The sequence below is a fragment of the Ranitomeya imitator genome, chromosome 1, assembly GCF_032444005.1.
Source record: "Ranitomeya imitator isolate aRanImi1 chromosome 1, aRanImi1.pri, whole genome shotgun sequence".
Classification (NCBI taxonomy): domain Eukaryota; kingdom Metazoa; phylum Chordata; class Amphibia; order Anura; family Dendrobatidae; genus Ranitomeya; species Ranitomeya imitator.
The window spans coordinates 732,112,630-732,135,023 of NC_091282.1; the positions used below are offsets into that span (position 1 = coordinate 732,112,630).

Here is a 22,394-nt window from a genome sequence, read left to right on the forward strand (position 1 = left end):
CAACACCCTATAAAATAAATTCCAACAGTTTAAAGAAAAAATTCTAACACTATTCTTCAAAGTCCCACATGTTAGTTTTTAGTCTTTCACTGGTTTACATACAAGACACTAGTGTTTGACTTTCATGAAGTATAACTAGTATAACACAAGTCGCAGTGATGTAACAAAATATTATTTTTGATTTGGTTTTAAGTTATGAAGAACTAAGATATATTGCTCCATGTATCTCCTACCTTAAATCTTACCTGAAGTTTCACATAACTTTTCAGAATAAACTGTCATGTGTTTGGACATGAGGAAAGCCAATATTACATGACTTATAATCCTATATTTTTTTCATCAGTTTTCCCTCCTGGAGTCTCTGTTTAATTTTCAGTTGTCTCAGAGCTGTTAGTAGGTGGAAACTAGCTGTTCTGGTCTCTCGCATACACAGCACACATAGACATGGAGAATTCCGGCTCTCCTGATTTTATGTAGCCCATATTCAGAAGCAGTAGTTACATGGAGGACATTATACAGCAATATCAGCAGTGTTGCTGTGAATCCAGCTCTATCGTGAGTCAGACCACCTACTAGTGGATCTGTGTGTGTTTCTGTTTCTTTTTCTCACACTGTACCACCCTCTAACTTTTCTTTCCATAGATTTCAATAGGCAGCTGTAATCCAACACCTCAGTAAGCAGCCAGTCTATCTTGTCTTGAACAGGACATATTTTAGTTTTTTTTTCCAAGTTAATGAATAATTCAGGAGGCGCTAGAAGGAGATTTTGCTCATAAGTGGAAAAATAGCATATTTCTCCGATAAGATATGTATTTACTATTGATTTTTGCACAATTTTTTGAAATAATAGTGACCATTTACGTTTACAGGCTCAGTGGCCTCTCGGGTACATAATTAGTATGGCAAAACAGTGTGCGTAAAACACACATGGCTTTGCCGAGCAGATGTTGACCACTAGGCAAATTATCAGTGTATTTTTATGTTTCATTTATATGACAAGAAGCATAACATCAATAGTAGAAAGGTATATCCAGATAAATCTGCTGCGCTGCTGGTCAAGAAGATATCCAATGGTCATGATGGTGGTCAATAAAGAGCTCCTTCATCGGGAAAAAGCTACAACCACAGATTTTTTTTTTCACTTAGCTATACTACAAGAAGCATAACTTGAGGTTCTGTGCTCCAATGCAAAGTCTGTTACATAGTAATAATGCCTCCTTTCTATGACGGTCCCTACTGTTTCAGGGTCTCCAATTGTTTATAATGCCCCCAACAAGTTCTAATTAAAATTTAAAAAAAAAATCATATACTCGCCTAATCCAGGATCCTGATGACTCCACCGGCGAGGCTCAGGCAGATCAACGCACTGTCATAGCACCGACACACACAGGAAGTCAGAGTCCTGGTGTGACACAATGACGTCACTGCAGTGGGACTTTGACATCCTGCTTGTGAGTCAGTGTTGTGGCCGGTCTGTAGACTGCAGGCTTAAAGTGACCTCAAATCTACAGAAAAGAGAGTGGTAGTGCAGAGAGACTGTGACTCCCTGCTCTACTGCTGGACTCAACTGCATCGGCGTGTTCTGCACACAGATATAGTTAAGAGTAGCGTAACTCCAGATGGGCCCCTCTAAAAAAAATATGGCCTGGGGCAACTGTACCCTCTGCCCCATCCCTCGGTAGCTATGCTACTGTCTTGATTGGATTCCAACCCAGGACTCTAGTGCAGTAATACTACATTTCTGTTACTTAGAAATTCTGGACTATACTGGCATATTACAGCAATCAACTTGATAGACTTTTTTTCTTTTTTTTTTTCAGTTCCAGCAATAATTTGAGTTCAGAAACTCCTCTAAGCTGACTTATGCCATTCCTTTGCTCTCACGGACAATGTATATTGTGTTGGTCACGAGGACTCATGTAGTAAGATATATTACTTCAGCTGGTCTTGAAGTATGAAATGAATCAATCACTTAATCTCTTTAAAGATAACCAAAGATAATGGTTGATGTTCCTTAGATCCTTCACCACACACAGCTTTACAAACAGTGTAACAGAGATTAGAATGTTTATTGTGCACTTACCACTCAAGTTAGATCAGCCAGAATTAAGGTACCGTCACACTAGACGATATCGCTAGCGATCCGTGACGTTGCAGCGTCCTCGCTAGCGATATCGTCCAGTGTGACAGGCAGCAGCGATCAGGCCCCTGCTGTGCTGTCGCTGGTCGGGGAAGAAAGTCCAGAACTTTATTTGGTCGCTGGAATCCCCGCAGACATCGCTGAATTGGCGTGTGTGACACCGATTCAGCGATGTCTTCACTGGTAACCAGGGTAAACATCGGGTAACTAAGCGCAGGGCCGCGCTTAGTAACCCGATGTTTACCCTGGTTACCAGCGTAAAAAAACAAACAGTACATACTTACATTCAGCTGTCTGTCCCTTGCCGTCTGCTTCCTGCACTGACTGCTGGCTGTAAAGTGAAAGTGAAAGCACAGCACAGCGGTGAGTCACACAGCGGTGACTCACCGCTGTGGCTGTGCTCTGCCTTCACTTTCACTTTACGGCCAGCAGTCAGTGCAGGAAGCAGACGGCAAGGGACAGACAGCTGAATGTAAGTATGTACTGTTTGTTTTTTTACGCTGGTAACCAGGGTAAACATCGGGTTACTAAGCGCGGCCCTGCGCTTAGTTACCCGATGTTTACCCTGGTTACCGGGGACCTCGGGATCGTTGGTCGCTGGAGAGCGGTCTGTGTGACAGCTCTCCAGCGACCAAACAGCGACGCTGCAGCGATCCGGATCGTTGTCGGTATCGCTGCAGCGTCGCTAAGTGTGACGGTACCTTTATACCAGGCCTTCAAAATGCTATTAGTTATTAGGAATTCACATAACAGGAATATGGGAAAAATGCTGAATATACTGATGATTTATAGAAAAAGATAAGTCAGATGTGTGTGTAACTACATAAAGAGACAGAAGGATTTGCACAAGCCTCATACACAGAAGATCTGTGGTTCACTCTCCATGATGTTTGGAACAAATGGTCACGATTTCATTCACTTTGCATTTTGTATTAAGGGTACCGTCACACAGTGGCATTTTGATCGCTACGACGGCACGATTCGTGACGCTCCAGCATCGTAACAATATCGCTCCAGCGTCGTAGACTGCTGTCACACTTTGCAATGTACGACGCTGGAGCGATAATTTCATGACGTATGTGCGATGTAGAAGTCGTTGGTTACTATACGCACATCGTATACAATATCGTGCACACCTTTGTTACACCATGCGATCATGCCGCCACAGCGGGACATTAGACGACGAAAGAAAGTTTCAAACGATCTGCTACGACGTACGATTCTCAGCGGGGTCCCTGATCGCAGGAGCGTGTCAGACACAGCGAGATCGCTGGAACGTCACGGATATATCGCTCGAACGTCACGGATCGTGCCGTCGTAGCAATCAAAATGCCACTGTGTGACGGTACCCTAACACTTCTATTTTTGATTGCATTCTTACTTTGCAGCTTTTTTTTTCTACACCTGCCGAAAACTCACCATAAAAGATCACAGGTCAGATGAAAGACCCAAGGTCTACGAGGTTAGCAGGAGAGTAAACGTAGTTAGAAACACGTGTGCACAACCGTATGAGGTGCACGGGTAGGTTCCCAAACCGTAATCAGCAAATAATACAAAACCCGGCACTCAACTTTGTGGTGTGAAGAAACGAAAGATTTATTATCCCAAATCAGAAAACGTTTCGGTCCCACAACTGGACCTTCATCAGTAACGTTTACTGGGACAATGTATAGATTCAAGTGGCTATATGGCCTGCCCGGAGGTTGCTACCAATATAGTATTGGATATCCAGAGAGAAAAGTTACAGCCTATATGGGTGCTGTCATCGCGGCGTCCACCGCTGAATAGCAAGTGGGCTTAAAAAAACCAGAAAAAGGGGCTGCAGGGGCGGGAAATTTGCCCAAAAAAAGAGGAAGCAAAACAACCACAAAAAGGAATTAGACAGGGAGGAAGAAAATCAACAAAAAATATTTAATCTTAGTAGCCATAAATTGGACACAAAGGAAATTTCCATATTAAATAAGGGTCTGAAATATGCCCCTAGTGCCAAATTTGACAAATTTCAGGCCTTTATTGGTATAAAACTATTTATGAAACGTTTGGCTGTTAAAAAATATTTTTTTAAAAATAAGGTGGCTCCATCTAATGATCCCCCCTTACAAATGGATCCTTTTATACACACCACTCTCAGGGCCAAATCGAACTTTAATCCGATTCAGGAGTATTCAGAATCGTTCGAAGCCTTTCAAAAGAATGTTATACGGGACATTAGAAAAATTCCCGATAAACGGTGCACAAGATTTAAAAACAATCTAACACATGTGGACCAACAGGCCATAAAACAAATCCAAGCAAACAAAGCTATTACTATCAGACCAGCTGACAAGGGGGGTGGTATTGTGATACTAAATACGGAGGATTACACAAAAGAATGCCTAAGGCTCTTAGGAGACCAAAAAACGTATAGTCTCCTTCCCGGTGACCCATCAGATACAGTATATACATCGACGAAATGAAAGGTTTAATTAAAAAAGGATATGATCAAGGGATTATTACGAAAAATGAGTTTGATTTTATTAATATTAATCATCCCAAGATAGCCCATTTTTATTATCTCCCGAAAATTCACAAAGACCCAATCAACCCCCCTGGAAGACCCATAATATCCGGGGTAGACTGTCTAACAGCCAATTTATCAAAATATATAGATTGTCACCTTCAGAAACTGGTCCCCGAACTTCCCTCTCATTTAAAAGACAGTACACATATTCTTAGAAAATTAGAAGATATAGAGTGGAAAGATCAATTTATTATGGGCACGCTTGATATCACCTCGTTATACACTATCATACAGCACGACAAAGGCTGTGAAGCGGCGGAATTCTTTTTAAATAAGCAAGGTTCACTTCCTAAAAGCCAAATTCAATTCATTTTAGAATGTATGCGCTTTATTTTATCTCATAATTATTTTAAATATAATGCGCACTACTATTCCCAGCAATGGGGTACTGCTATGGGTACCAGATTCGCACCAAGCTATGCCAATCTCTATGTAGGTAAGTGGGAGTCTGATACCATCTATGGGGACTCCCCTTGGGGTGCGAATCTGGTACTCTGGCAAAGATTTATTGATGACATTGTTTTTATCTGGTCTGGTGGTCCCGATTCTTTGTCCGATTTTATCAGTAATTTAAATAAAAATTCATACTTTTTAAAATTTACGGGAACCACCAGTACCGTTTCGATCAATTTTTTAGATCTTAATATTTTTATTGAGGAGGGTACTATTCACACGAAAACTTTCCATAAACCAACTGACGGCAATAATTATATTGCTTTGGACAGCTGTCACCTTCCGAATTGGTTGTTGAATGTGCCTAAAAGCCAGATGATTAGGGCACATAGGAATTGCTCTCGGGAGCAGGATTTTATGCAGGAATCGAAAATCCTGACGGATAAATTCATAAAGAAGGGTTACTCCCACAATTCCTTGTCCCTAGCTATAAACCAGGTAAAAAAACTACCAAGATCTGGTCTTTTGCAAATAAAAGAAAAAGAAGAAAATAGCAAGAAAGGATGGTTAGATCAAGTCCCAATTATCACGAGACATAATGCCAATACCTATCTGCTCAAGAACATTGTGAATAGACATTGGGATATCCTAAGAGAGGACAAGGTGATTGGTGAAATACTTCCAGAACGTCCACTGTTTATCTATAAAAAAGCCCTTAATTTAGGTAACAAGATAGCTCCTACAGTTCCACGCAATTTTCTTCCTATTATAAATCCATCTGCAAACACACCCCAAGGCTTCTATCCATGCCTAAAATGTAAACCATGTATAATGTTAAAAAGTAAAAAACAGCAACTATTTGAGAAGGGGACTATTAATTGGAAAATTAAGAACTTTATTACGTGTGACACTAAGGGGGTTATATATGCTATCACATGTCCTTGTGAGAAGGTATATATAGGCAGAACTAAAAGAGCCCTTCACACAAGGATTAACGAACATATTAGGAACATAAAGAAGAAATTTGTTGGGCATCCTCTTTCAAAACACTTTTTGACTCGTCATGAAGGGTTAATTGAGGGTACCACCTTTACTGGTCTCAAAATAGTTCAAAGATGTTGGAGAGGCGGTGATTTTATTAAGCAAATGTCCAGGGAAGAGACGAAGATGATCTTTAAACTGGATACCCTGATTCCAAGAGGTTTAAATAGCGAAATCGAGCTATTTGCGTTTAATTCTTAATATGGCTGTGTGTCCCCTGCTTACTATATAAGAGCGCAATACCCCTACAGGATCATCCCTGAAGAAGGAGATCGCTCATCTCCGAAACGCGTAGGATTAGATTTGGTCCTAAGCTCTTTCCTTAGCCGGTCACGTGATCTCTCACGTGACTGTGACGTCACACTAGGTCCTGCTACTGCAGTAGACATAAAGGCTTAGTCCAGCAGCGTGGACACATTCCATCATACGCAGGCAGACTCTGCCACCGGCCGGGGCAGTGCCTGCAGTCCGGACCACTAGGACAACTCGGGGATTATACCTCACTTGACCTTTTCCTGGCACCGCAAGTGGAAAGAATATATCGGAAGACGCCGCATGATCCTAGGAATCGCTGCATGCGCAGCAATCATCTGGCATCGACTGTACCTTACTCCCTCTGGGTGACTTGAGCTTCATACACTGAAGATAGCCATACCCTCTTCGGATTACCCCCCCAGGTAGCTATATAATACCTTTCCACTATCTTTATTTGTTTTGCGGTATCAGGTAAATCGGTTCTTATACCGATACGGCACTACTTGTTATCTTGTATCTATTTCGGTATTACTGTTAGTTTCTAATGGTCCTCTAGTGGATTTTCCAGCGCAAACAGTTCCTTTTTTACTAGACTACATATTTTTTCATATCACAATCTGTATTAAAAATAAAAATAGAAATCTTGCAATTTTCACATTGACCACTGGAGCTTCTTTAAATTGTAGCTTCTAGTTGTTTCATGTGCATAAGGTCGGTTTCTGACCATTGTAGCTATCTTTAATATTACTGTATATTGTCCAATAAGTGTGTGCAAAGGTCATTGTGAAGTGGGGGGAGGGGAGGTCAGGGTCATCTTGTGATATTCATATATACAGTAGGTGAAAAAAACAAAATCGCAAGCTAATCTACTGTACATTTCCAACTTTAGATTTTGACCAGTCTGGTGCAGAAGCTGCTGCAAAGTATGATCAATAGGAAAAAGGAGGTGAGTTTGTTGGGATTTTAAATGTTTTGAAATAAAGTGCTAATCATAACCCATTTGAATAGAGTTTTTTCAGTTGTGACATTATTGTGATTTGTGGATCCTGTGTTATCATCTGTGAATATGGTATTACCTGTCATTGTAATCCTGCCTCTGATGATAATGAGCCTGCTGTAAACTCTTCCTGAAAGGACAGGAAGTATGAGTCTAAAAAAGCCCCAGTGACCATCGTGAAAATTACAAGATTACTAATTTAGTTTTTTTTCTTTTTTATTAAATTAAAGATCCAGATTTAAAAAAAAAACCTGACATTTTTTTAAATGTACATGTAGCACGAAAACCTGATTAAAACACTTTTAAAAAAATGACTGCATACTTTTATTTTCTATCAAATCAGTACGCACGGGCTATGTGTAAGCTCAGACAGGGGCCGGCTCAGACGGAAGCGGCGCACTTTTTGGAGGTCTTTTGGTTGATCGGAGGATATCCAATTCAACTGCCTGACAAATATAAAAAATCAAGTGGAGAATTTAGTTACTCATTAAAGGGTAAACATTCAGCAACATTTATCATCCTTAATTAGAATATAATCGTAATCCCCTTTTCCCTTTATAATATAAAGTCAAGATGTTGGAAATTACATTTATATGGAATATTCAAGGACAAAAGTGCAAAGTACTGATAAATTGGGCTAGTGGCTTCAAACCATTTTTGTTCCAGGCACTGTATTGAGACTATGTCATTTGTCCTACTCCGCTGGTGAGAAGTAATTACTGAAACCAAATGAAAGCTTAATTAAAATCCCTGCTAAAAGCTTTCGTTTCCTTGACAAAGGCCTTGCTGGCTATGATCTCTTTATATCAGTCTGTAAATGTCTTTCCTTTACAATAATTTTCTGTTGTAATATTGTGCGGTAAGAGTTTTGCCTTTTCAGGCCACTGACAGCTAACTGTCTAATGAATAGAATCTATTAGCCCATGTGTGATGACCTTTCAGACTTGAGACAGGACAAATAAAGCAATGCAAGCAAAGGTTCAGAATCCCTTGTGCAAGCACACATGGCAGAGGTGGCATCTCTCATAGTTACACAGAGGCGGCATATTACTGCGGAGAAGGTCACCGAGTTACAGATTGTATTCTCAGGGTGTGGAAAAACTTTGTTAAGAGCAACTTTTTAGCTGAAAAAAACCCAGTGAGGTAAGTAGAATTATCTTTATTGCTCATTGGGATGGAAATATCTCCACTTAATCTGAAGTCAAACACTAAAAAGGTTGAGTCATATTTCAGGAATGACCATTCTGATTACAGTGATATGTAGGTTATTGTCGAGTGTTGTTTGGAAGACCGGATCAATAAATCCAAATTCTTCTCTTCCATGGACCTAAATTATTCGGTAGGGTCTACAAGCAGCCTCGTTGTAGAGGTAGAGAAAAGAGTCTTTTTAGTGACACCTATTGGAGGTACAGTAGCAATGAGTCTTGCCACATGACTTAGGATAAGAAGCCAAACCAGAATTTTCTCCAAAAGAAAAAGACCCTTTTTTGCCTCTCAACAGTAGAAAAGTAGGAGATTGATTGGCTGTTTGTCGAGGTCAATAAGGCGTAAGAGGAAAACCTTGAAGCTGGTATAGGATACTTATAGGTTATACAAACCTCCCAGGGAAAAAAGAATGCAAGTAGGCTCTTAACAGAACAGGGTCTCTATTTCTAAAAATTAGAAATCTTGCAATTTTCACACTGTCCAGTGGGGCTTTTTTTAGAGTCTTAAGTTGTTGTTTCAGGAAATTAACATGTACATTATCAGCTATGAAAAGATCCTGACCCTTTATTTTGTATTGAAGCATCTAATGAGGGAGTACACATGTAATTTTGGAGGGTGGGGGAAAGGTCAGCTGTGGCATTGTCTATTGTGATTGTATAGAGGTGTCACCTGTCAATGCAAATCTGTCTCTGATGATAATGAGAATGTTGAAAACTCTTACTGAAAAGAAAGGTGATATGAGTCTAAAAAATTGCAAGATTACTATATATATATATATATACAGTGGGGCAAAAAAGTATTTAGTCAGTCAGCAATAGTGCAAGTTCCACCACTTAAAAAGATGAGAGCCGTCTGTAATTTACATCATAGGTAGACCTCAACTATGGGAGACAAACTGAGAAAAAAAAATCCAGAAAATCACATTGTCTGTTTTTTTAACATTTTATTTGCATATTATGGTGGAAAATAAGTATTTGGTCAGAAACAAAATTTCATCTCAATACTTTGTAATATATCCTTTGTTGGCAATGACAGAGGTCAAACGTTTTCTGTAAGTCTTCACAAGGTTGCCACACACTGTTGTTGGTATGTTGGCCCATTCCTCCATGCAGATCTCCTCTAGAGAAGTGATGTTTTTGGCTTTTCGCTTGGCAACACGGACTTTCAACTCCCTCCAAAGGTTTTCTATAGGGTTGAGATCTGGAGACTGGCTAGGCCACTCCAGGACCTTGAAATGCTTCTTACGAAGCCACTCCTTCGTTGCCCTGGCGGTGTGCTTTGGATCATTGTCATGTTGAAAGACCCAGCCACGTTTCATCTTCAATGCCCTTGCTGATGGAAGGAGGTTTGCACTCAAAATCTCATGATACATGGCCCCATTCATTCTTTCATGTACCCGGATCAGTCGTCCTGGCCCCTTTGCAGAGAAACAGCCCCAAAGCATGCTGTTTCCACCACCATGCTTTACAGTAGGTATGGTGTTTGATGGATGCAACTCAGTATTCTTTTTCCTCCAAACACGACAAGTTGTGTTTCTACCAAACAGTTCCAGTTTGGTTTCATCAGACCATAGGACATTCTCCCAAAACTCCTCTGGATCATCCAAATGCTCTCTAGCAAACTTCAGATGGGCCCAGACATGTACTGGCTTAAGCAGTGGGACACGTCTGGCACTGCAGGATCTGAGTCCATGGTGGCGTAGTGTGTTACTTATGGTAGGCCTTGTTACATTGGTCCCAGCTCTCTGCAGTTCATTCACTAGGTCCCCCCGCGTGGTTCTGGGATTTTTGCTCACCGTTCTTGTGATCATTCTGACCAAACGGGGTGGGATTTTGCGTGGAGCCCCAGATCGAGGGAGATTATCAGTGGTCTTGTATGTCTTCCATTTTCTAATTATTGCTCCCACTGTTGATTTCTTCACTCCAAGCTGGTTGGCTATTGCAGATTCAGTCTTCCCAGCCTGGTGCAGGGCTACAATTTTGTTTCTGGTGTCCTTTGACAGCTCTTTGGTCTTCACCATAGTGGAGTTTGGAGTCAGACTGTTTGAGGGTGTGCACAGGTGTCTTTTTATACTGATAACAAGTTTAAACAGGTGCCATTACTACAGGTAATGAGTGGAGGAAAGAGGAAACTCTTAAAGAAGAAGTTACAGGTCTGTGAGAGCCAGAAATCTTGATTGTTTGTTTCTGACCAAATACTTATTTTCCACCATAATATGCAAATAAAATGATAAAAAAACAGACAATGTGATTTTCTGGATTTTTTTTTCTCAGTTTGTCTCCCATAGTTGAGGTCTACCTATGATGTAAATTACAGACGCCTCTCATCTTTTTAAGTGGTGGAACTTGCACTATTGCTGACTGACTAAATACTTTTTTGCCCCACTGTATATATATATATATATATATATATATATATATATATATATATATATATATATATAAAGTTTGTCAATTTTTTTTTAAATACATGCAAACACAAAAACCTGATTTAGACAGTTGGTCATTTCTGATTATAAATTACATAGTTACATAGTTAAAGGAAGACTATAAATGCGAGGGGTCAAGTTCCTGCCTCTGCACAGGGGAAATCTCGGGCCATCTCCACTGCGGTCTCCCAATCTTCTCCTGCCGCAGTGGAGCCTGCTCAGCGGAGACATCGATCCCAGTGTCTCGCTCAGTCTGACTCTGTGCTGAGAGTTACTGCTGCATTTCCTGCTTCTGCCATTGAAGTCAGTGCTGGGCAGCGGCGAGCAGATGCTTCTGGGTCTAAGTCCTGCTTTTGACGTTCTGAGCATGCCCAGAGTAAGATCTCAGTGGAGATTGAGGGTCACATGACCAGATACTGCAGCTAAGGTCCTTGTAGGTGCTAGGACTAAATCCTGCTTTGCACTCTGAGCATGCCCAGGGCAAGATCTTTCAGTGGAGATCTGGAGTCACATGCTCAGGTACTGCGGCAACTCCATTGGTCCTTCTTTGGAAGGTCCTAAACGTGCTGCAGCTATTTAAGGCTTGCATGGCCGCACGGCCATGCACTAGTATCAATTCTAATATGTGCTTTGCGCCAGTGTGGTTATGTATGTTTGTGTTCAGGGACCTGGCTGAAATAAGCCCCTAGAATGCTGGCACCTCCGGCGAGGAGATTGTGTGAACGTGATTCAGGGACCCGGCTGAAATAAGCCCCTAGAATACCGGCACCTCCGGTGAGGAGATTGCGTGTGTGCATAACCACTGACTGCTATCAGTTCGGCAGTAAGCTTGTGCTTCTGTGAGGCTAGCATGGCGCAATGCTTCTCTCTCGCGCTGCTCTGTGAGGTAACAGAGCTAGTCTATACCGCCAAACAGTGCCGCCATTCACTAGCAGCAGGTTCCTCCTGCACGGTGGACCCTGGACTGCGAACGCACCATTCATAATAAACATCTATTTTACTCGGTGCGTTCCGCTAGCCCTAACATAATACTAGCACCAGGGTCTGGCTAGTAAATGGACGACGATCAGCGTCTACAGCGGTACATCCAGCAGCTGGAGGGTAGGTTGGCGGATCTAGAGCGTGCAACCTCAGCTGTGGACATCACTGCTGTCGCTGTTCGGGCTGCAAGTGTAGCTGCAGCCAGTTTGTCCACTGCCACCCCTGCTCCGACTTTATCCCGTCTCCCGCTTCCAGACAAGTTTGCTGGTGACAGTAAGCTATGTCGGGGATTCGTGAGCCAGTGCTCCATACATCTTGAGCTGCTGGCTGCACGTTTTCCTACGGAACAGGCGAAAGTGGGATTCATTTTATCTCTTTTGTCGGGCAGGGCATTGGAGTGGGCAACGCCGCTTTGGGAACGTGATGATCGTGTGGTTCAGAGTTCTCCTCTCTTCCTGGACGCTCTGAGGCAGGTCTTTTTGGGACCTCGTGTCACCCACAATACCGCGCTCCAATTGTTGGCAATTACTCAGGGTTCGTCCATGGTCAGCCAGTTCGCCATCTGGACTCTAGCTTCTGAGCTGGAATGGCCGGATAAAGTCCTTATTCCGTTGTTCTGGAGAGGACTGGCAGATCATGTAAAGGACGCCTTGGCCACCAGGGAGATTCCCGCCACCCTGGAGGAGCTCATTACTATATCTACCTGCATCGATCTCCGTTTTAACGAACGGAGGTTGGAGCGGACCCAGTATAGGCAGAGGTTTCGGCTGGCTGCCACCTTTGCCAAACCTCTAGAATCTCCTGTTATGGTGTCTGACTCCCATGAGGCCATGGAGGTCTCTCGAGCGGGACCTAGGTCTCAGACCGCTCGAGTACCTGTGGTGTGTAAAAATTGCCAGCAACTGGGACATTATGCTAATAAATGTCCACGGCGGTCGGGAAACAATCGCGTCTAGTGACCATTGGAGGAGGTTCACTGGACACAGCGGCATTTTCCTCCAAATTGTCCTTTAAAGGGACAATCCTGTTAGGCACATCCACTCATACAGTAGAGCTTTGTGTGGATTCAGGAGCAGAGGGAAATTTCATGTCTTCTGCTTTTGCTCTGCACCACGCAATACCTCTGGTAATGCTTGCCAAACCAGTAATTGTTAGAGTGGTGAATGGGTCGACACTTCCATTACAAATCACACATCAGACTGTCCCTTTCACGTTAGCCATGTCCCCATCCCACTAGGAGATTATTTCCCTTCTTGTCCTTCCCGAGGGAATGGATGAGATTCTGCTGGGAATACCCTGGCTCTGTTTCCACTCCCCACATATTGAGTGGACCTCTGGGAGAATATTGGGTTGGAGTGAATCCTGTAAGGGCAGATGTGTGAAAGAGTGCGTTCAGGTTTCCACCACTGAGATACCCGCAGATCTCTCTTCTCTCCCCAAATACTATTGGTCCTATGCAGACGTCTTCTCCAAAAAGGCCGCGGAGACCCTTCCACCTCACCGTCCCTATGTCTGTCCTATAGATCTCTTGCCTGGAGCAGAACCTCCTTCTCTGGGACGTGTCTATCCACTCTCTCTCCCGGAAACGGAGGCTATGTCCCAATACATCCAGGAGAATTTGGCAAGAGGGTTTATTAGGAAGTCAGTGTCACCAGCAGGGGCAGGGTTCTTCTTCATGCAGAAGAAGAACGGAGAATTACGTCCTTGCATAGATTAAAGGGGTCTTAACACCATCACCATTAAGAATAAGTACCCGCTGCCCCTGATTTCTGAGCTTTTTGATAGGCTACGGGGAGCTAAGGTATTTACTAAATTAGACCTGCGGGGAGCTTATAACCTGATTCGCATCCGTGAGGGGGACGAATGGAAGACGGCACTTAACACCAGAGATGGGCACTATGAGTATCTGGTGATGCCCTTCGGGCTCTGTAATGCCCCAGCCGTTTTCCAAGACTTTGTCAACGATATCTTCCGGGATATGCTTTCCACCTCGGTCGTAGTCTATCTGGATGATATTCTCATCTTCTCTCCAGATATTGACTCCCACCGGAGAGATGTTGGCAGAGTCTTCAACCTCTTACGGGCAAACTCTCTTTACGCAAAGTTGGAGAAGTGTGTGTTTGAGCAGGAGTCTTTACCTTTCCTGGGCTATATCATCTCCGCCCAGGGATTGGCTATGGATCCTGCCAAACTACAGGCTGTGATGGACTGGCAAGAACCCCATTCGCTTAAAGTGGTGCAGCGCTTTATGGGGTTCATTAATTATTACCGCCAGTTCATTTCCCACTTCTCAACTTTGGTAGCTCCTTTGGTAGCCATCACCAAGAAGGGAGCAAATCCCAAAGTGTGGTCTGAAGAGGTCTCCAGGGCCTTTTCTTCTATTAAGTCCCATTTTGCTAGCGCTCCCATCCTACATCGTCCCAATGTCGATAAGCCATTTATAATGGAGGTGGATGCCTCTTCTGTTGGTGCAGGAGCAGTCCTCTTCCAAAAGGATGCTCAAGGTCGTTAGCATCCGTGCTTCTTCTCCAAGACCTTCACACCAGCGGAGAGGAATTATTCCATCGGGGACAGGGAGTTGCTAGCGATGAAGTTGGCTTTCTCAGAGTGGAGACATCTCTTGGAGGGGGCTCGTTTTCCCTTTCAAGTTTTCACAGACCACAAAAATTTGCTATATTTGCAAACAGCCCAGCGGCTAAATTCTCGCCAGGCCAGATGGTCCTTGTTCTTCTCCCGATTCCACTTCACCCTCCATTATCTCGCTGGGGAGAAGAACATTCGTGCTGACGCTCTTTCTCGCTCTGTTGTGTCATCTGAGGAGGAGGAAGGAGAGCCTCGGCTTATTGTCCCTTCTGAGAGCCTGAGAACCGTGGCTTCGGTGTCACTTGAGTCTGTGCCTCCGGGCAAGACTTTTGTGCCCATAAATTTGCGACCGGAGGTTCTCTCTTGGGCTCATTCCTCCAGGGTGGGTGGACACTTTGGGGCAAAAAGGACATCTGAGCTGCTGGCGAGGACATACTGGTGGCCGCATATGCTCCGAGATGTCAGAGATTACGTTCTGGCGTGTGTCTCATGCGCCAAAAATAAGTCTCCTCGACAACGGCCGGCTGGGTTACTCTATCCCTTGCCTGTGGCAGACAGGCCCTGGGAGATGGTCGGGATGGACTTTGTAGTGGGTTTGCACAAGTCTCGCGGCTGTACCATCATTTGGGTTATTACCGATCATTTCTCGAAAATGGTGCATTTGGTGCCGCTTCCACGGTTACCTTCTGCACGGGCCTTGGCAGCGTTGTTCATAAGACACATCTTCCGCCTACACGGCATGCCAGACAAAATTGTCAGTGACCGGGGTCCCCAGTTTGCGTCTCGGTTCTGGAGAGAGCTTTGTCATCTTCTCAGCATTGAGTTAAATCTCTCTTCCGCATATCATCCCGAGACGAATGGGTTGGTGAGAGGGCCAATCAGACTCTGGTCACATATTTGCGACATTTTGTTTCTGCCAGGCAGGATGACTGGGCATCTTTATTACCATGGGTAGAGTTCGCCCTTAACAATGCTGTAGCCGACTCCACTGGTCAGACTCCTTTCCTCCTTAATTACGGCCAGCATCCGCAGGTTCCTGTGCCTATGCCCGTGTCCTCTGCTGACTCCAGGGTGGCAGACTGGGCAGTGGAGGCACGGGACATTTGGGACTGCACTCAGGATGCCATTTGGGCCTCCAATGAGAGAATGAGGTCCTCCGCCGATGCACATCGGCGCCCTGCCCCGACCTTTGCTCCTGGTGATTTAGTGTGGCTCTCCGCCCGTAACATCAGGCTGCGTGTAGAGTCCACTAAGTTTGCACCTCACTACTTGGGTCCCTTCAAGGTCCTCGAACATGTTAATCCTGTGGTCTACCGTCTAGCCCTTCCTCCACGCCTTGGTATCACCGACACCATTCATGTGTCCCTCCTTAAGCCCATATACATGTCCCGGTTTTCTGAGTCATCTACCGGGACATCAGGTTCATCTACGGACGATTTCAAGGTGAACGCTATTTTGGGGTGCAAGGTGGTACGTGGCAAAAAAATTTATTTGGTGGACTGGAAGGGTTATGGTCCTGAGGATAGGTCCTGGGAGCCTGCTGAGCACATTCGGGCTCCGCAGCTCATTGCTGCCTTCGAACATAGCGAGGCCCAAGGAGGGGGGCTCTAGGAGGGGGGTAATGTTAGGGGTCGAGTTCCTGCCTCTGCAAAGGGGGAATCTCGGGCCATCTCCACTGCGGTCTCCCATTCTTCTCCTGCCGCAGTGGAGCCTGCTCAGCGGAGACGTCGATCCCAGCGTCTCGCTCAGTCTGACTCTGTGCTGAGAGTTACTGCTGCATTTCCTGCTTCTGCCATTGAAGTCAGTGCTGGGCAGCGGCGAGCAGATGCTTCTGGGTCTAAGTCCTGCTTTTGACGTTCTGAGCATGCCAAGAGTAAGATCTCAGTGGAGATTGAGGGTCACATGATCAGATACTGCAGCTAAGGTCCTTGTAGGTGCTAGGACTAAATCCTGCTTTGCACTCTGAGCATGCCCTGGGCAAGATCTCTCAGTGGAGATCTGGGGTCACATGCTCAGGTACTGCGGCAACTCCATTGGTCCTTCTTTGGAAGGTCCTAAACGTGCTGCAGCTATTTAAGGCTTGCATGGCCGCACGGCCATGCACTAGTATCAATTCTAATATGTGCTGGTTATGTATGTTTGTGTTCAGGGACCCGGCTGAAATAAGCCCCTAGAATGCTGGCACCTCCGGCGAGGAGATTGTGTGAACGTGATTCAGGGACCCGGCTGAAATAAGCCCCTAGATTACAGGCACCTCCGGTGAGGAGATTGCGTGTGTGCATAACCACTGACTGCTATCAGTTCGGCAGTAAGCTTGTGCTCCTGTGTGGCTAACAGGGCGCAGTGCTTCTCTCTCGCGGCTGCTCTGTGAGGTAACAGAGCTAGTCTATACCGCCAAACAGTGCCGCCATTCACTAGCAGCAGGTTCCTCCTGCACGGTGGAGACCGGGCTGCGAACGCACCATTCATAATAAACATCTATTTTACTCGGTGCATTCCCCTAGCCCTAAGAATAAGTCCTTCTAGTTCAACCCATAGCCTAACCTAACATGCCCTAACATGTTGATCCAGAGGAAGGCAAAAAAAAAACCATGTGGCAAATAGTAAGCTCCACTTTGGGGAAAAAAATTCCTTCCCGACTCCACATACGACAATCAGACTAGTTCCCTGGATCAACGCCCTATCAAGGAATCTAGTGTATATACCCTGTAACATTATACTTTTCCAGAAAGGTATCCAGTGCCCTCTTAAATTTAAGTAATGAATCACTCATTACAACATCATACGGCAGAGAGTTCCATAGTCTCACTGCTCTTACAGTAAAGAATCTGCGTCTGTTATTATGCTTAAACCTTTTTTCCTCCAAACGCAGAGGATGCCCCCTTGTCCCGACCTTTGTTACCTTTACCAAGCATTGCACATCATTTACGACATGAAGTGAAACCAGAATCTTTTCTAAAAAGAAAAGACTGCAGTTTGCAGACAGCTATTTCAGGAGAGCTGGCTCGTTGTCAACTCCTAAAAATGTCCACAAATAGAGTTTTTTTGTTTGTTTTTTTGAGGAGAAGATACAAGTTTGTCTTTACATCCTAAATCAATGGACTACAAGTCTCTGGCAGTGTCCTTAAGGATAAACTTTTCTCTATAGACCCTTAGGTAGCATCTGTAATAGTTATAAAGTTTGTTTTTTTTTAACTTTTTTTTAATACCAACTAGATGGATCTGACTGGCCAACTACATCACCTTTGAGGAACCCAGGGGTTGACACAATAATGAACCCCAAAAGTCCAGCAATGGACAACTCTATTTGGAGTGCACATTAGAAACTCGTATAGACAACGCTATGCGTTGAACGGGCTGCTTTAACGCAATGTGAACCTGGCCACATTGCATTAAAGTCTAGAGGTAGGACTACCCGTCCTACCTCTAGACTCAACATAGTACACATTCCTGCGGTAGTTGCAACATCTGCCAACATACAGTTGCACAGGAGAGTTTTTCCATTTCTGTCTTCCTATTTCAGATTTCTCTGAAGAATGCCTTTTTCAACTGTAAATCCCGGAACTTGGTATACGCTCTTGTATGTGACTTTTCAAAAATCTATGTTGGACAGGCAACCCAAGAATTGCGTAGAAGGTTACAGCAACATCTCTCCAATATCTCTAAGGCCAAAAAAGATCGTGAAAAGGGAAAAAGCCTAACATCTATAGCCTCGCACTTTTTGGAGGTGCATAAGAGCCGCTCAATAGGATTGAAGGTAATGGGCTTGGAAGTAATTCCAAATAATATTAGAGGGGGTGATATCATCAACAAATTGCTCAGATGTGAATCCAAACGGATTCACAATTTGCGCAGCCTGGCATCTCACGGACTCAATGAGGAACTCTTATTCATGAGCTTCTACAAAAAAGTCTAAAAACATTACCCTATTGGAAATTGCTTCCACTCATCTATTTTCTTCCCCTGGCATTTAGGATTGGGCACATAGAAGTATGGACACTACTGACTTCAAGGATTGCAAAACTTTAATCTACTGCTCTTCAAGATTACCCATGATTGAAATACAGAACCACTGGATCAGAATCCCATGCACACAAGAAAATCTGGTCTACCCCTGTGCTCTTGTACACTGTCATTTTTTGAAGAACCAGCATATCTCCATTTTCAGAGATAAAAGGGACTGCATGGCATTTTAGAAAAGGCCACCCCATTGTAAGCATTTGTTTACCTTAAATATATTTGACTTTCATTACTATCATTGTCTTGATTGTGGCTTCTTTATTATATACCCTTTCTTACACATATTTCTTTATTCATACAGTATTCCCCATCCTATATGAGTACCGTCTGAAATGCTTACTTTTCAGCATGCCTTTATCCTCATGCAGGCTTCTAACTTCTAGTAATCTTTTATTAATTCTACATCCTTAATGTTTTGATATTTACACCTCTGGTTATACCCTGCTTCACATTCTGTCAACTTTCATACAGGAGTTCAGGAGTTGTTCTTTTGTTACCGTACATCCATATCACACAACCAGCTCGGTCTATTCTATCAACAAACCACTTCTAGCAGATGAACTTTGTTCTATCTGCTCAAGACTATGGTCTTTTCAACTACATTAATATTAACTCCAGCCACCTTTGACTACCTCTACACCTTCGCTTACAGAGATACATGTGTGTTAAGATCATCTCATTTTTATTATATACCCTTTGTATCCATACTTTGGTGTCTTTTTCTATAATACACTTGCGACACTCAGCCTGTTCCCTATCCCGGCTGCATAGGAATTCCATTATCTCCATGCTCTCCTTCCGTGGCCACAGCTACTACAATTCATTACTGTGGGCATCACTGGTTGCTGTCTTCAGGAGGCAGCGTTCCATCACTTCCGGAGCAGCGCCAGTGTATCAGCCGGACACATGTCCTTGGTTGCTGTCTCCAGGAAGCAGCAATTTATCATATCCAGAGCAGCACCAGTGTGTCAGCCTGACATGCAAGGAGATTTCATTAGCATGCCTGTGCACGTGCATATTAACTCTGCGTGTCTCTGGTTGCTATCACTAGAACACGTCACCAGGGCACTTGCGCATACACATCCCATATATGGCGTTCCTGATTACTGATACTGGCACACACCCCTTCCGGTTGAACAATGCTGGCAGTCTCTATGCCCCCAGCTGACTCTGGATTTTATGTATTGTACCCCTGAGGTTCAGTTACCACAATGGTATCGCCTCCCTAACCGGTGGTGGTATCGTGTCTGGAAGTAAATGGAGCTCCCTACACTGAGTAAACCACACATCCACACACAAGTCTGATCCCTGACCAGAAGGGGGGAGCACAAGACCCTAGTTTGTAGAGTGACTGTCCTTTCTGTCTCAGGGGGAAGAATTAGAGCAGAGTAGTGCAGTGTAGTGTGAGGAAGGGGTTGGAGCTATGGAAAGCTCACCCTAGGATAAGAAGAGAACAGGGCACCAGAGACCTTGGCTACCAGGGATTGCAAATCCTGGGAGCAGAATCTGGAGACCAGGGGAACAGCAAGTCCTCTGGTCACCCCTGCAGCACCAGAAGCACCACATTACATAGAGTTCAGAGCTGGAACCGAGAATACAGCTTCCAAAGTGGCTCGCAATGTATGCTGGCTGGAGCTGCTGCAGAATAGACATGCAGGGAGTACAGATCAACTCGCAAGCTGCTGAATCTCCAAAGAGACAGACACATAATGGGAGGCTCATTCTACTCACTTAATGGAGTGGACTCCAGCTGCTTACAAACCGGCCAGGGGTTTTACTTAGTGACCAGTACCCCTGGATTCAACCTGCATCCATCATCAGTAAAGGTAAAGACTGAATTCCTTTGCCTCCTTGCTTCTTTCTGCTGCACTGCTCACTACAACTCCCATCATTGCCCCAGGGACATGCTCCTGCTGAGGGGAGTGATCCATCTTGCTGCATTACCATCTATTCCCTGGGGACCCCACTTGCAGTGCTGGCCATCTCTGGCCAGACACCTCAGCTGGCTTCACGATACAACCATAAACTATTATCCCCTGTAAAAATTCTCCTTTTCATTTGCCCGGTCAGGGCCACGGTGCTGGGCAATCCCCACTGTGACATCTCTGATAGAGTGCCTGCTTGGCTACCGAGTACCCCTGTCTCGCGAGACTGTGGCACATGATTATTATGACAGATATTTATAACCCATACTACAGCACTGTAGCCATGGCCCCTGAGGAAGCCAGTTTACTGCCGACACGCGTCGGGTGCACTTTGTGCCCCTATCTCTTCCTCCTTCTATACCTCCAGCACAGCCTCCACCGCCTATAGGACCTTCACAGCAAGCACCATGCACTGTTCCTCTTACAGGTAGCAGTGCGCTCTGGGATCAGGTTTGTTATTTCTTGTGCCATTCTCTCCATTGTTTTGGGACGTTCTCTTCAAATTGTGGTGCCTTTTCTGGTTAGCTTTATTTAGCTATATAGAAGCATCTCCACATCTTCTCTTTGGCTGTTGCAATTTTTTAAGCACAGTAGCACTTTATTAGTAGGTGCAATTTTTCCCTCTGTGTGCACCACAATTGATTATATGTGTCCCTTATATTTCTATGCTGTGTGGTTGTATGTTGCACTATATTATATTTTTGTCAATGTTGTACTTTGACTAAAGATATGATGTAATTTATTTCTAGTGATCCATGTATTGTACATGCTTCTTTTTCTCTTTCTTGCAATTATATTTTTGGCATGGAACAGGTAATCCTCTTACTTTGGTGGTGCCCTCCATTCTCTTGTCTGTTACTGATGATCTTCCCATGAAGGTCGAGTATACAGACATGGCAGAAACAGGATTGATCAGCAACCCCTGCCCCTGCGATGACAACACCATCAGCACGTTGATTGGTGATGGAAGGACGCCTCGTGTATCCAACCACTTAAATGTATATATATATGTATATATATATATATATACATATATATATATATATGTACAATGGATGTTTCCAATGAGATTATCACCTATTGTGTGAACAGCTAATAAACAAATTACTTTATGATGAGCATAGATAATTTTAGATTGTTTGGAAGATCCAATCAATTTTCTCATGATTTATTACCAAATGTCATCCCAAATGATTGAAGCAGCAGGAGAAACAAGAATTTGTCATGCTGAATGCTTGCCTGTCCGACGTCTGCCTTTTTTGTTTGAAATTCATTTATCTTTCCAAATTGGGTGCCAACATCAATTTTTGCTTGTGGCTGTGGGATCCGATGTGGGTTAGAAATTTCAGTGGTGGGCAGAAGTGCAAGAAGGTGCTCATTATGAACTGCCACCACTGCTGGTTCAAACCTATTAGGTATTATAAATAACATGCTATGAAGAAGAAATGAGGCACAGAAATGTTTCATATAAAGAGAAATAAAAGTCATAATAAAGTTTTCAATAAAGTCTCATTACACATTTATAATCTGTAGTGCTGCCATCTCTTTAATCCCCACTTGATATTTTTTTTTGACATAGGAAGGAAATATTTTTTCCAAGTCGGAAACAGATTATGGATCATTAGGATCCTGTCAAGTCGATGATTTGCAAATATCATGAGAATTACCTGGACTGAAAAAGTAAATAAATGTGAAGTTCAATGCTTCTTACTTCATTTATGCTCTTCTTCCTGTCAAGTATGACAGGGTTGTGTCTTTGTAAACATCGACTATTACACGGATAATAGCAGTGTTGCACGACTAGATCCTGCCACATGGTGTAAAACTTCAAAGAAGGTGGCTGGCACAATGGACAGATAGAGATG

The 22,394-nt window shown here is 43.8% G+C and overlaps 1 long non-coding RNA gene across 1 annotated transcript in view; it reads left to right on the top strand.

The window, feature by feature from the left end:
- Window positions 1-22,394, top strand: part of LOC138658066 (uncharacterized) — an 86,062-nt gene that overhangs the window by 23,262 nt on the left and 40,406 nt on the right. The window contains exon 2 of the long non-coding RNA XR_011317319.1: window positions 7,279-7,335. This is a non-coding gene — a long non-coding RNA (uncharacterized lncRNA). The remainder of the gene's footprint in view (window positions 1-7,278; window positions 7,336-22,394) is intronic.